The 14,073-nt window shown below is 56.4% G+C and overlaps 1 protein-coding gene across 12 annotated transcripts in view; it reads right to left on the bottom strand.

Annotated features, from left to right (window-relative positions):
- MSI2 (musashi RNA binding protein 2) overlaps nucleotides 1–14,073 on the bottom strand; it is a 1,965,164-nt gene that overhangs the window by 1,853,245 nt on the left and 97,846 nt on the right. The window lies entirely within an intron of this gene.

Below are 14,073 nucleotides of genomic sequence, written 5' to 3'. Positions count from 1 at the left end.
CTGTGCGGGAATGTCCTTGTGGAAGGGAACCCCCCTGAGAAGATTCTCCTTCGAGCACCACCACTTCAGAGACTGAAGAGCATGTAGAGACAGTCGTATCTTGTCGTCCCAAGATCCTCTCCTCTGGTCCCATTGATCCTCCAAGCACTCCTGCAGCGGTCTCATGTGCAGCCGCGCATGTGGCGTCAGGAAGATACACGAGGCCATCGATCCCAGCAGAGAAGACACCGTCCTCACTGTCGTGGATGGAGTAGACATGAGAGCCTGAGCCTTCCGAAGGAGTGATAAACGTCGCTCCTCCGAAGGAGACACGCTTGCTGACAGCATGTTGATGGAGGCTCCCAAGTACTGGATGCACTGGACCGGAGTCGGGACAGACTTGGACATGTTGATGTGCAACCCCAGCTTGTTCAAGAGAACGCACGTCCTCTGGAAGTGTGCTTGAGCTTCCGAGAAGGAGGAGGCCTTGATCAACCAATCGTCCAGGTACGGGTAGACAAACACCTTGGTCTTCCTCAGGTGTGCCGCTACCACTGCCATGCATTTCGAAAATGTCCTGGGTGCAGACTTCAGCCCGAAGGGTAGCACCGTGTACTGATAGTGATTGGTGCCGACTTGAAAGCGCAGAAACTTCCTGTGTTTGCATGCAATAGGCACATGGAAGTATGCATCCTGTAGATCTATGGCACACATCCAATCTCCACGTTGCAGCTGAGGGTAGATCTGATGTAACAACAGCATGCAAAACTTTTCTCTGCGAATCCACTTGTTTGCCTGTCGCAAGTCCAGAATGGGCCTGAACTCGTTCTTGTCCTTGCGGACGAGAACGAACCAAGAGTAAAGACCTCTTCCTCTTTGAGACAGAGGTACGTCCTCTATCGCCCTTTTTCTCAGCAGGATGTCTGCCTCCGCCTGGAGCTCGCGCAGCTGGTACTGCGAGCTGACCGGAGGGATCGATGGAGGAGGGCTGATGAACCGAAGACTGTATCCATTGCAAACAATATTCAGCACCCACTTGTCCTGAGTAATTTTTCTCCACTCTGCCACAAAAAATTGAACGCTTCCCCCCACCGGAGCGGGTAACGGACGAGGGGGAAGAAACCGCTCAGGGTCGAGACCCGGCCGGGCCCTTGGTCGCGGTAGAGGACTGCTGTCTACCTCTACCCCCCTGGCATTTCTGGAAGGGCCTTCTGTACTGCTGCTGTTGTGGCTGCTGCTGATGCTGCCCAGAAGACTGTCCCCCTTCCTCAACCCTGCGACCCGAACCGTCGCTGGAACTGGCGGTAGGGTTTCTTCTCCTTGGGCTTCTCCAGGCCCACCGCCGTCAGGGTCTCAGCCGCGGCCTTCATCCTGGCCATTTCATCATCCGCGTGTTTCCCGAAGAGGGTATCTCCGGAAAACGGCAGATTCGCCACACGTTGTTGCGCTTCAGGCTTAAGGGACGTCAACCTGAGCCAAGCATGGCGCCTCTGGTTTATACCGTGGCAGTATCCATGCGCGGACAGCAGGGAGATATCTGCCGCGGCACTAATCGCCTGGTTAGAGACCAGCATCCCCTCCTGGACGATCTCCATGAAGTACTCTCTGCGGTCGCGAGGAACGAGGTCCGCAAACTGCTCCATCGAGTCCCACAGCGAACGGTCATATCGTCCCAACAGAGCCGAGTCACTGGCGGCCTTCATCGTTGTGGAGGACGTCCCACACTCCTTCCGTCCAGCCGAGTCCATCCAGCGGCTCTCCTTATCAGGAGGCACAATGGATGCAGGGGAGGTGGCATGGAGCTTCCGAGCCGCTGTCACGATCACCGAGTCCGGTGTCGGGTCCTTTCTCAAGAAAGCTGGGTCCGACTCCGGAGCTCTGTATTTCTTGATGAGCCTGGAGGGCGCAGACTTCACCACCGCCGGTGTTAGGAAGAGCTGTTCTGCAGGCTCAAGGAGCCCTGGCACCAAAGGCAGTAGGGGGCGAGACAGGTGTTTCTTATGTAATGTCTCAAAGATCACAGAAGTTGAAGGCGTAGGAGCTGTAACCTTGATCCCCAACTTCGCTGCCCCACGCAGGAGAACCTCCTGAAATGTACCAATGTCATCTACTGGGGACACCCTAGTCTCCGGTGAATCAGATAACGTTGGCGAGTAGGAACGGGTCCCCGAGGTAGAACGGGACCGGGACCTATGCCTCCTATGGCGATGCCTGGATCTCGATGAAGACCCGCGACCACTCCTAGATCTGTCTCGTTTACGAGACCTAGATCTCTTGGGCCTGGGCCTGTCCGTAGGCCTCTCCGGGTCAGACGCCTTAGGCTTCGGAGGAACCTTCGACTTAGGAGTCTTCTTCGGGGGTCTTCTTCGGGGGTGTCGGGTACTTGGGTATCGACACCGATCTCGGCGGAACCGGTGGAGGAGGCGTAACCGGAACCGGGACCGTCGGAGCCGGCAGGGGAGGCAACGGGGGAGGGGTCGGAGCCCTCGGAGGCGGACCCCTGGGTAAAGGAGGCGGAGTAGGCTTCTTTGGGGTATACACCACGGAATACGCCGTTCCCGGCGAGCCATCACCATGTCCAGACTGTGGGGAGCCCCCCACAGTCCTGGGCCTGTCCGTACGACCTCCTGACGCCGAAGACCGGTGCCCAGACATCGAATGCGGGCCCTTCGACGGCGATCGGCCCTTCGGCGTCGACCGTTCCACACTCCTCGACGTCGACCGGTGTCTATGCCTCGACGTCGACCCCGACCAGATGGAAGAACCGCGGAATCTCGACGGCGACCTCGACCTCTTAGATCGCCTCGACGTCGACCTCTTAGACCGTCTCGACGTCGACTTCTTCGGCGCCGGAGACCTCTTCCGTCTCGACGGCGACCTTGACGACGAGGATCCCCTCGACGGCGATGACTTCGACGGCGAACGGCGGTGTCGCCTCGACGGCGAGCGCCGACGCCGGGTCCTCCCATGTCGTCCACTCGACGTCGACGAGGAAATCGACAACGGCTTCGACGGCGGCCTGAAAACGTCCTTCGACGTCGACGGGCGACGTTTTCTCAACCCAGAGCCCTGGGGAGACCGGGAACTGGCCGTGGACCTTCCTCTCGACGTCGTGGTCATAGCAACTGACCCAGACGGAGATTTTGGACGAGAGCCGGACTTCCTGCCCCTGGGGAGCCCCCCAGAGGCCTCAGCATGGGCAGAAGGAGCCCCTCCTGACCCACCTCGAGCCTTCAATCTTCTTTCTTCAAGTCCCTGAAGTCTGATTTTTCTCCTGTCCTTCAGGGTCCTTCCAGAGAAGCCTCTACAGATCACACACTCCTCAGGGATGTGGGAAGAGGGAAGGCAGAGGATACAGACCTCATGGGGGTCTGATTTGGCCTTCTTCCTGGAGCACTCCGGGCATTTATCAAATAATGCAGGCATTATTGACAACAAAAGAGTGCAGAAACCCAAGAAGAAAGTCACCAAAGTACTCCGAGAGCACAAAAATCGAATTTAGTGCAAAAAACACCAACAAAACCCTTGAAAAGGGAGAGCTCAATGCTCCAGGGTCCTGCTTGCAGGAGTCTGAAAAAAGAACTGAAACTAAGTTGGACCTGCTATGCATTCTGGGATACTGGGAGAAGGTTCTGGAAGGTTCCTTAAAGGCACAGTATCCTATTTAAGCCACATAATGGCAGCCTATGGGGCTTGTCTGTCCAGGTTCTTCTCTCTATCATTCCTGAGGGATTTTGCTGTTAAAGCAATGGAAATCTGTACAGGCTTTGCTGTTTTGTGGATTTTGTGGTGGAATTTCTAGTTGAAGTACTGGACAGTGTAGCCTTTTTTGGCTGCATTATCTGTCTTTAAATTCTCTCTTAAGTGTCTATGCATTTCTGCATTTTTTGACACTGTAAGAGATTATTTTTTGATTGCTCCGGGGTCCACGCACATGGGCGGGACTATTCACTAGATTATGACTATACACAGAGATCCCCTACTACAGAACATTCTAATTCAACATCGCTGCCTCTGCAGTAACTGAGCATGGAATATATGGCCTACTCGACATTTACAAAGTTAGTGGATTACTGTTGGAACCGGCCTCGTGGCGTGGTTCGCCTCTGTCCCTCCACACCCTGTGAGCGTAGGCCTGTACCCCGAGTCCCCTGCGAAGCCCCCCGTTAGTGTAGCCTGCAACCCGAGCCTGGTCGTCCTACCCCAGTTAAGCCTAGATCCCCCTGGGACCTCGACCAGGCCTGCCTTCCCCGCTCCACTCCCGGCTCCGAGCGCCTAACCTGGCATGCCCCACAAGGCCCGGATGCCATCTTCCCTTCCCGACATCCCTGTCTCCCTGGGCCTAGCGTGACCCTGGGCCTAGCGTGACCCCGGCCCCCAGCGAAACCCAGACTCCAAAGGCGCACCAGTCCCGGCTGGGGGGTAAAAAGCTCCCAAGTGAGATAAGCCAGGGAGTTTCGATGGCACCTCCGGCCTCCCCTGAGGGGCTGGTTTCTGTCACACCTTTGGCCCTCCCCTGTGGGCCAGTTTCGATCGCACCTCTGGCCTCCCCGAGGGCTGGCTCCAGACCCGCTGGGCGTCTGGGAATTGCCGGACCCATCTTTCAAAGGGATCAAAGAGCCAACCGCCGGACCTTGCCAACGACCAGCCCCCAGGGCCTGAGACCTCCGCCTGCGAGGGTCCGGAGATCAAAGAGCAGAAGGACTATAACTGGGGCGGCCCGACAACTAGCGGACAGTTGTATCTTGGACCTGAAGCCCTGCTGATCTGATCGCGGCTGACCCTAAGAAGACTCATCCTGAACCTCTGAGCCCTACTGACGCTGTCGCGGCTCAAGCTGAACTTGTAACCATCGGATCCCTGCTGACGCTGTCGCGGCTCAAACTGAACTTGTAACCATCGGAGCCCTGCTGACGCTGTCGCGGCTCAAGCTGAACCTGCACCCATCGGAGCCCTGCTGACGCTGTCGCGGCTCGACCTCTAAGACCATCGGAGCCCTGCTGACGCTGTCGCGGCTCTCACGAACCTCTCCAGATCGAGCCCTGCTGACCTCGTCGCGGCTCGAGGAGTACTCTGGTCCGGCTGGACCATCGAGACCACCATCACGACCGAGCCGACTCAACGGAGGTGAGGCAGCCAGTACGACCATCATCCCATACCCCCCGGCCCGAGGATTGAGAGCTGTGCGTAGGGTACGCCGCGTACTGACCCAGAGACTAAAAGACTGTCCCGCTTCCCCCTTCCCGAATCCTCCAAGACTTTGTGGTCCCTTGACCACTGTGTATATAAGAGTGCTTCCTTCGTTATTTGCTATATAAAGAACTTGTTACTAGAATCCAACGGTGTGGTGTCTGTTCATACGTGTGGTGTGAGCTCAGTGTGTACGATCCTAGACCCGAAGTCCTCCCCGGTGGGGACCTCCCAATCAAGACTCGGCAAGTTCTGTGGGAGAGGTGGATCTTGGGGTGACCGGGTGAGCACCACCTGGCCTTCGGAGATCGTCCCTTCCAACATTGGTGGCAGCGTCGCGATAAGAACCTACGTCTAGGGATCGTACAGCACTGACACACTACCCGAACGAAGAGCAACCATGAGCCTCACGAGCGACAAGACCACCTTCCAGATGGAGCTGCTGGGAGACTATTCACACCGTGAGCTCAAGCAATTCTGCAAAGATCTCCGTATCCCGTCAACGGGATTAAACACCAAAGAGGACTTTCAACAAGCTCTAACAGCCTGGGTGGAGACCGGAGCCCAACCTCCAGCACCGACAGAAGCCGATGGAGGGGGAGCACCACTGATCGAAACCCACGCCCCAGAGCAATAAAGAGCAGAGTCCCCGACGCGGACTCACAGCACGGAGAGAGGTCTATCTCGAGAAGAGATGACCGACCGAGAACGCAACCGAAGCCACGAGCTAGAACTAGCCCGTTTAAAGATGGAGGTAGAACTCAAGCTGGCCGAGAAAAAGCTAGCCATCGAGCAGCTACGGCTGCAAGGAGAACTGGAGGAGAAGAAACTCCAGCGAGAACATGACGGAAAGAAGCTCCAGCTGGAGCACGAGTGCAGCGTATTGGAAATAGAACTAAAGGCCCGGAACGAAGGCAACAAAACAGCAGCGACCCGAGAGTCTGTTCCCCCAGTGGAACCCAAGGTCCACATCCCCAAGGATGTGGTCAAAGAATATTATAAAAACGATGACATCCAGCAATGGTTCAAGGCCTACGAGGTAGCTATGACCTCCCACCGAGTTCCGCAGAAAGATTGGGGAGCCGGGCTGTGGGGTCGATTCCTGAGTGAGGGGAGAGACACCCTACTCGACCTACCGTCTGCCGAACAGACTTCCTACAGCCACATGAAAGAGGCCCTCCTCACAAGGTACGGGCTCACCCCAGAAATGTACCGCCAACGCTTCCGAGAATGCAGGAAGATCCCCGGCACCACGTGGGTGGAATATGTTAATTTCTACAGCCGGGCCCTGGAAGGGTGGATCAAGGGCAGCAAAGTATCCACCTTCGAGGGGCTCATCGACCTCATTGCATATGAACATTTGTCCCTGAATTGCTTTGTGGAACTCCGACAGCACCTCCTGGACAGCAAGTTGGCTGACCCCCGGAAGCTGGCCGTCGAGGCCGATCGCTGGGTGAGCACCAGAGTCCCCCGGGGGCGATTCTGGCCGAAATGAACAGGGATCGTCCCGCCAGAGGGGAGGGGGGAATCAGAATAGACAGAGGGGTTCCCAGGTAGGGTCCCCACGTAGTCCCCCCAGAAACCAGCCCGGCACCTCGCCTCCCACAGCGCGCGCAGGGTTTCCCCCAGCTAAGCCAGGGCACCGAGTCAGCCAAACCTGCTACCATTGCCAGAAACCCGGGCACTATGCCAATGACCCCCGCTGCCCCTTGTTCCAGAAGCCTGCCGCTGCAGGGCTCCCAGTGCGCCACATCACCTCAGTAGCCCTAGAAGAGGAGGGGGGAGGAAGAGTTCGAGGGAGCAGACCCCGCAGCTATGATGTTAGTCTCCCTGGGTGAAAGGGAGATGGTCCCCGGAGCTCCCCTATCCGACAACACAGAGAAATACCGACAGCAGGTGACTGTCAATGGCCATCACATAGGGGCGCTCCGAGACACTGGGGCCAGTATCACCGCCGTCAAAACGGCACCTAGTCACCGAAGCCCAGATTGTTCCCCACATCTCCTGCAGGGTGATCGCAGCCGATAACTCCGTCCGCACCTGCCGGATAGCTCAAGTCCCGTTCGAATGGGGGGCGTCTCCGGAGAGTTACGAGTGGCGGTCCGCTCAGACATGCCCGTGGACTGCCTGCTCGGCAACGATCTAGAGAGCTCCCCATGGCAGCGGGTTGAGAAAAGGACCCACTTAGAGATGGTGGGCCTACCCGAGTGGGCCTGTGTGAGTACCCGGTTGATGACCGCCCGAAGGACCACCCCCGAAGGGGCGACCTTCGAGGCAGCACCGGCGACCCCCGAGGACCCCGAGGTCCCTGAATCCTTTGAGACCCCTGAGCTGTTCCCCAGGGAGAGCTTCCCCCCCCCCGACGCAGGTCCCCTCGGCCCTAGTGTCGAACCGACCCCGAGCTTGGACGACCTTCCTGAGCTGGCCCAATGGTGCCAGGAAGGGGGACCGTCCCGAGAAGAATTCTGCCTAGAGCAGACATCCTGTCCATCCTTGGTGGGGCCGCGGGAGCAGGCCGCCGCCCAGGCCGCCGGTGACCAGTCTGGCTCCCACTTTGTCTATTGGGAAAACGGGCTCTTCTACAGCGAGCAAAAGTCCGCCGAACTAGGGTCCGGCCGAGTGCTGGTGGTCCCCCTACGCTTCCGCGGCTTTCTCCTGAACCTGGCCCATGACGTGCCCCTGGCGGGACACTTGGGACAAGACAAAACGTACCAGCGCCTGGTCACCCACTTCTACTGGCCGGGCATGCGCTCCGATGTGGAGGCCCACTGTAAGTCCTGCCCCACTTGTCAGTCCAGCGGAAAGAGCGGAGGGAAGCGCAAGGCTCCTCTCCAACCCTTCCCCGTGGTCAGTACCCCCTTTGAGAGGGTGGGAATCGACATTGTGGGCCCCCTCGACCCCCGGACCTCCTTGGGGCACCGCTTTATCCTGGTGCTGGTAGACCATGCCACCCGATACCCCGAAGCCGTTCCCCTCCGAACGGTGACCGCCCCCGTAGTGGGGCGGGCCCTCATGGCCATCTTCTCCCGGGTGGGATTCCCTCGAGAAGTCGTCAGCGACCGAGGGACCAACTTCATCTCGAAATACATGAAGTCCCTTTGGCAACAATGTGGGGTGACGTACAAGTTCACCACCCCATATCACCCCCAGGGTAACGGTCTGGTGGAACGCTTCAACCGGACCCTCAAAGGAATGATCATGGGACTCGAAGAGCCATTGAGGCGTAAGTGGGACGTCCTCCTTCCCTGTCTCCTCTTCGCATACCGCGAAGTCCCCCAGAAGTCCCTGGGGTTCAGCCCCTTCGAGCTGCTCTACGGGCACCCCGTCCGGGGACCCCTCACCCTGGTCAAGGAAGGGTGGGAGACGGCAGCCCCAGAGCCCCCTCCCGATGTGTTTCGATACATTTTGGCCCTCCGGAACCAGACGAGGAAGTTCCGAGAGCTGGCCGAGGCAAACCTCGAGGCCAGCCAAGAAGAAATGAAACGGTGGTATTACCAAAATGCCACTCTGGTTGAGTTTCAGCCCGGACAGCGGGTCTGGGTGATGGCCCCCGTGGAGCCCTGTGCCCTGCAAGACAAATGGACAGGGCCCTTCAAGGTGGTAGAACGCAAGAGTCAGGTGACATCTCATCGACGTGGAGTCCCCCCGGAACCCCTTGCGGGTCCTTCACGTAAACCGCCTCAAACCCCACTTCGCCCGATCCGAGTTGAGCTTAGTCCTCGCCACGGACGATGGGGAAGAAGAAGAAACAGAGCCTCTCCCCGATCTCCTGTCCACAAAAGAAAAAGATGGCTCCGTAGAGGGGGTGAGTCTCTCCTCCTCCTTCTCTCCCGAGCAGCGCGAGGACTGTCGCCATTTACTGGGACAATACTCGGACCTTTTCTCCCTCACCCCCAGCGTCACCAACTGGTGCGTCCACGACGTGGACACCGGGGACAGCCCACCGGTACGGCACAGAGCCTACCGCGTCCCTGACCGAGTCCGGGCCTGCATCAAGGCCGAGGTATCGAAGATGTTAGCTCTCGGGGTGGTCGAAGCCTCTGACAGCCCATGGGCTAGCCCCGTGGTCCTGGTTCCGAAGGCAGCCGCCCCCGGTGCTGTTCCCGAGCTGAGGTTTTGCGTTGACTACCGCGGGCTCAACGCAGTCACCAGAACCGATGCTCATCCCATCCCCCGAGCAGACGAGCTTATCGATCGCCTCGGGGCTGCTCGTTTCCTCAGCACATTCGACCTGACCAGTGGGTACTGGCAGATCGCCCTCACCGAGGAAGCAAAGGAAAGATCCGCTTTCTCCACCCCGGATGGTCACTACCATTTCCGGGTGATTCCCTTCGGAATGAAGAACGCCCCCGCCACCTTCCAGCGACTGGTGAACCAGGTCCTGGCGGGGTTGGAAGAGTTCAGCGCTGCGTATCTGGACGATATCGCAGTGTACAGTTCCCACTGGCCTGAGCACCTCCAGCACCACTGGGCGGTGCTGACCGCCCTGAGGAGGGCTGGTCTCACCATTAAGGCAAGCAAGTGCCAGATCGGACAAGGGTCCGTAATCTACCTCGGGCACCAGGTCGGAAGCGGCCTCGTAGCCCCCCACCAGCCCAAGAACGATGCCATCGTGGCCTGGGAGGCCCCCACGACCCCGACGGAAGTGCGGGCGTTTCTAGGGCTCACGGGGTACTACCGCTGGTTCATCAAGAGTTACGGCAGTCACGGAGTTAACCTCCAAAAACCAGCCGAAGAAAGTCAGCTGGACCTCCGCCTGCCAAGAGGCGTTCGAAACGTTGAAAGACGCCATGTGCACTGCTCCAGGCCCCCGACTACTCCCGAGAGTTTGTAGTCCAGACGGACGTGTCCGAGCATGGCATCGGAGCAGTCCTGTCCCAGGTGAACGAGAGCGGCCTAGACCAACCAGTGGCATTCATTAGCCGAAGGCTACTCCCTCGAGAACAAAGGTGGAGCACCATCGAGCGGGAGGCCTTCGCGGTGGTTTGGGCCCTGAAGAAGCTGAGGCCCTACCTGTTCGGTACTCACTTCCGGGTCCAGACCGACCACCGACCTCTCCGGTGGCTAATGCAGATGAGAGGGGAGAACCCCAAATTGCTGCGCTGGTCAATCTCCCACCAGGGGATGGACTTCACTGTTGAACACCGGCCTGGCTCTCACCACGCCAACGCAGACGGCCTGTCCAGATTCTTCCGCCTCAGCGAAGAGAACCCCCAAGAGGATGGGTAGTTCTCCCCGCCTTCAGCAGGGGGGGACGCGTGTTGGAACCGGCCTCGTGGCGTGGTTCGCCTCTGTCCCTCCACACCCTGTGAGCGTAGACCTGTACCCAGAGTCCCCTGCGCAGCCCCCCCGTTAGTGTAGCCTGCAACCCGAGCCTGGTCGCCCTACCCCAGTTAAGCCTAGATCCCCCTGGGACCTCGACCAGGCCTGCCTTCCCCGCTCCACTCCCGGCTCCGAGCGCCTAACCTGGCATGCCCACAAGGCCCGGATGCCATCTTCCCTTCCCGACATCCCTGTCTCCCTGGGCCTAGCGTGACCCCGGCCCCCAGCGAAACCCAGACTCCAAAGGCGCGCCAGTCCCGGCTGGGGGGTAAAAAGCTCCCGAGTGAGATAAGCCAGGGAGTTTCGATGGCACCTCCGGCCTCCCCTGAGGGGCTGGTTTCTGTCACACCTTTGGCCCTCCCCTGTGGGCCAGTTTCGATCGCACCTCTGGCCTCCCCGAGGGCTGGCTCCAGACCCGCTGGGCGTCTGGGAATTGCCGGTCCCATCTTTCAAAGGGATCAAAGAGCCAACCGCCGGACCTCGCCAACGACCAGCCCCCAGGGCCTGAGACCTCCGCTTGCGAGGGTCCGGAGATCAAAGAGCAGAAGGACTATAACTGGGGCGGCCCGACAACTAGCGGACAGTTGTATCTTGGACCTGAAGCCCTGCTGATCTGATCGCGGCTGACCCTAAGAAGACTCATCCTGAACCTCTGAGCCCTGCTGACGCTGTCGCGGCTCAAACTGAACTTGTAACCATCGGAGCCCTGCTGACGCTGTCGCGGCTCAAGCTGAACCTGCACCCATCGGAGCCCTGCTGACGCTGTCGCGGCTCGATCTCTCAGACCACCGGAGCCCTGCTGGCTCTGTCGCGGCTCAAGCTGAACTATAACCATCGGAGCCCTGCTGACGCTGTCGCGGCTCAAGCTGAACTTGTAACCATCGGAGCCCTGATGACGCTGTCGCGGCTCAAGCTGAACTTGCAACCATCGGAGCCCTGCTGACGCTGTCGTGGCTCTCACAAACCTCTCCAGATCGAGCCCTGCTGACCTCGTCGCGGCTCGAGGAGTACTCTGGTCCGGCTGGACCATCGAGACCACCATCACGACCGAGCCGACTCGACGGAGGTGAGGCAGCCAGTACGACCATCATCCCGTACCACCCGGCTCGAGGATTGAGAGCTGTGCGTAGGGTACGCCGCGTACTGACCCAGAGACTAAAAGACTGTCCCGCTTCCCCCTTCCCGAATCCTCCAAGACTTTGTGGTCCCTTGACCACTGTGTATATAAGAGTGCTTCCTTCGTTATTTGCTATATAAAGAACTTGTTACTAGAATCCAACGGTGTGGTGTCTGTTCATACGTGTGGTGTGAGCTCAGTGTGTACGATCCTAGACCCGAAGTCCTCCCCGGTGTGGACCTCCCAATCAAGACTCGGCAAGTTCTGTGGGAGAGGTGGATCTTGGGGTGACCGGGTGAGCACCACCTGACCCTCGGAGATCGCCCCTTCCAACAATTACTATATTGATCACTGTGGATTACTTTGGTTAAAAAGTGGTACATTTGGGGAGAAGAGCTTCCTCATTAAGCTGTGCAGCAGCTGGGGGCCTAATTGTCGCCCTCTTGGCAGCATAAAATGAGAAATAAGACATACGCCTTCGGGTGCAAACCAATGCAACTTGTATTGTACAAAAACGATCATTCAAGTGTGCTAAAATATTGTGCATTATTTCCCAATAATTGAGAGAACTGACAATGGCAGACGTGCGAGCATGACCAGAAACAAACATCAAAATAATATAGAAAACCTAAAACGAAATAAAATTGGCGTTTCAAACAAAATCTTGCTAAAACTTTAGGCAAATCAAAGCCAAAGGATCCAGTAGAAATGTTTAATCAATAAGCCTCTACCACACTAAAAGGTATGCCCTTAACCCAATTGTGCCATACAGTGCAAGATTTACTGTGTCCAGAATAGCAACGGAAGACCCCAAGTTCCGCATCTCACGCTAATTCCAATATGTAAAGTTCCTGCACAACCAACCCCAGTTCCGGCCGCTTCACGATGCCTCTGTGCTCCAGGTCCAAGGTTGATAACAATGAAATGGGGGTGCGCCAGGTAATGAAGTCCAGAAACCAACCAGTAGTGTCAGAGTTCTTTATTTCAAAATCATATGCCTAATCAATGATACGAAAAGCTCAGCGGACGCGTTTCATTCCCTCACGGGGAACTTCATCAGGGCTGAAATAATACAACAAAGTATAACATAAATGTACATATAGACACATGCATAAAAGCGACTTTTAAAAAAAAATCATGACACAGGACTACAGTGACAAGACTACACCCATTTTGACATTTAAAACTTTGTTTTAAGAAAACACTCACTACATGACAAAACCAAGACATATTGACATAAAAACCAACAATTGTTTTTTCATTAAAAAAAAACCAGGGGAAAAATACATATTAGGAAAAAACTCTACGAGGGGCAAACACAGGGTTGGTTATAACCCGTATTACAATAGGATTTTGTATACTTATATGCGGTGAAGCAATTAACCGTGATATTGCATGACGGTTCCAGAAAGTGCTAGGGGACACCTGCAGCGTACATCAACTAGGCTGAAATGTGGGCAGCATGTGTGTGCTTAATTATATTGTGTTTAAAAGAAACCCAGAAGCCAATCCCGTATGTGGCGATAGCATAATATAGCACGTGTGTGGCCAGAGAGTTTACTAGTAAGTTGAACAGCAAGGGCCACATAGCGCGCGCCTGAATAGAGGGTCTCTAATGAGTTAGACCAGTATGGGCCACAAGTTTAAAGGATAGCGCGTACCTTCACACAATATTCTAATTTGCATCCGGAGGCTCCAGTAGCAGATGCTACCCATTAACTCAACCATGGCAGTAATCAAAAGTCCATGTAGTTAATAGAAGTATTCCAGTCCTGTACATTGTACTGGAACAAACCGGGGTTTTACAGGTATAATAAGTCCTGCGTGCAAATACCCGAGTAAGAAAGGCTATTGTGAGGACGAAATCTTGGCAAGAGGTGACAAAGCACCACATGACCTTGTGCAAGAGGAGGAAGTCCAAACACGAGTGGCCATCACAAATCCAAAGTAATTAAAAACGGAGGCTAAGCCGGTAGAGGTAAAGGCCAAATCTATTCTTTACTAGGAGGAGGAGAGTGAGGAAGTAAGAACAGCCAGCCAATTTCTTCTATAAGTAATGTGACTTCGAGCACCACTACTGAGGAGCACCCTTTAGGGGAAGGTACAACGACCTTCCAGAGAGAGCTGGCCAGACTAAAAATCAGTGGGAAACAAGAAAAGAGAATAGCATCAAAAGCAGAGGGGGCCGTAGGACAAAAAAGAAATTACAGAGGAGGGTGCCGGGGAAACTCAGATCAGAGAGATCCAAGAACAAACAGAGATGAGACCCAACTCAGGTGAGGCAAGATGGCCGCTGCCGAGTTGTGCTAGGCAGTCACATTTTCTCCCCCTCCCTCTCCTACCTGGTGCTAGGATGAGGAATGAGTAGGATGCTGTGGACCCCCTGATGGCCTTTGAACGCTGGTGACAAGGTGGTCTGAAGGAGTACGGCTACATCAAAAAACTCCTCTGGAGTTGGACGAGTT

This window comes from Lissotriton helveticus, chromosome 3_1 (genome assembly GCF_964261635.1).
Source record: "Lissotriton helveticus chromosome 3_1, aLisHel1.1, whole genome shotgun sequence".
In the NCBI taxonomy this organism is placed as follows: Eukaryota; Metazoa; Chordata; class Amphibia; order Caudata; family Salamandridae; genus Lissotriton; species Lissotriton helveticus.
Note: the sequence above shows the minus strand (reverse complement) of the source record. Positions and strands in the feature narration are given on the sequence as shown.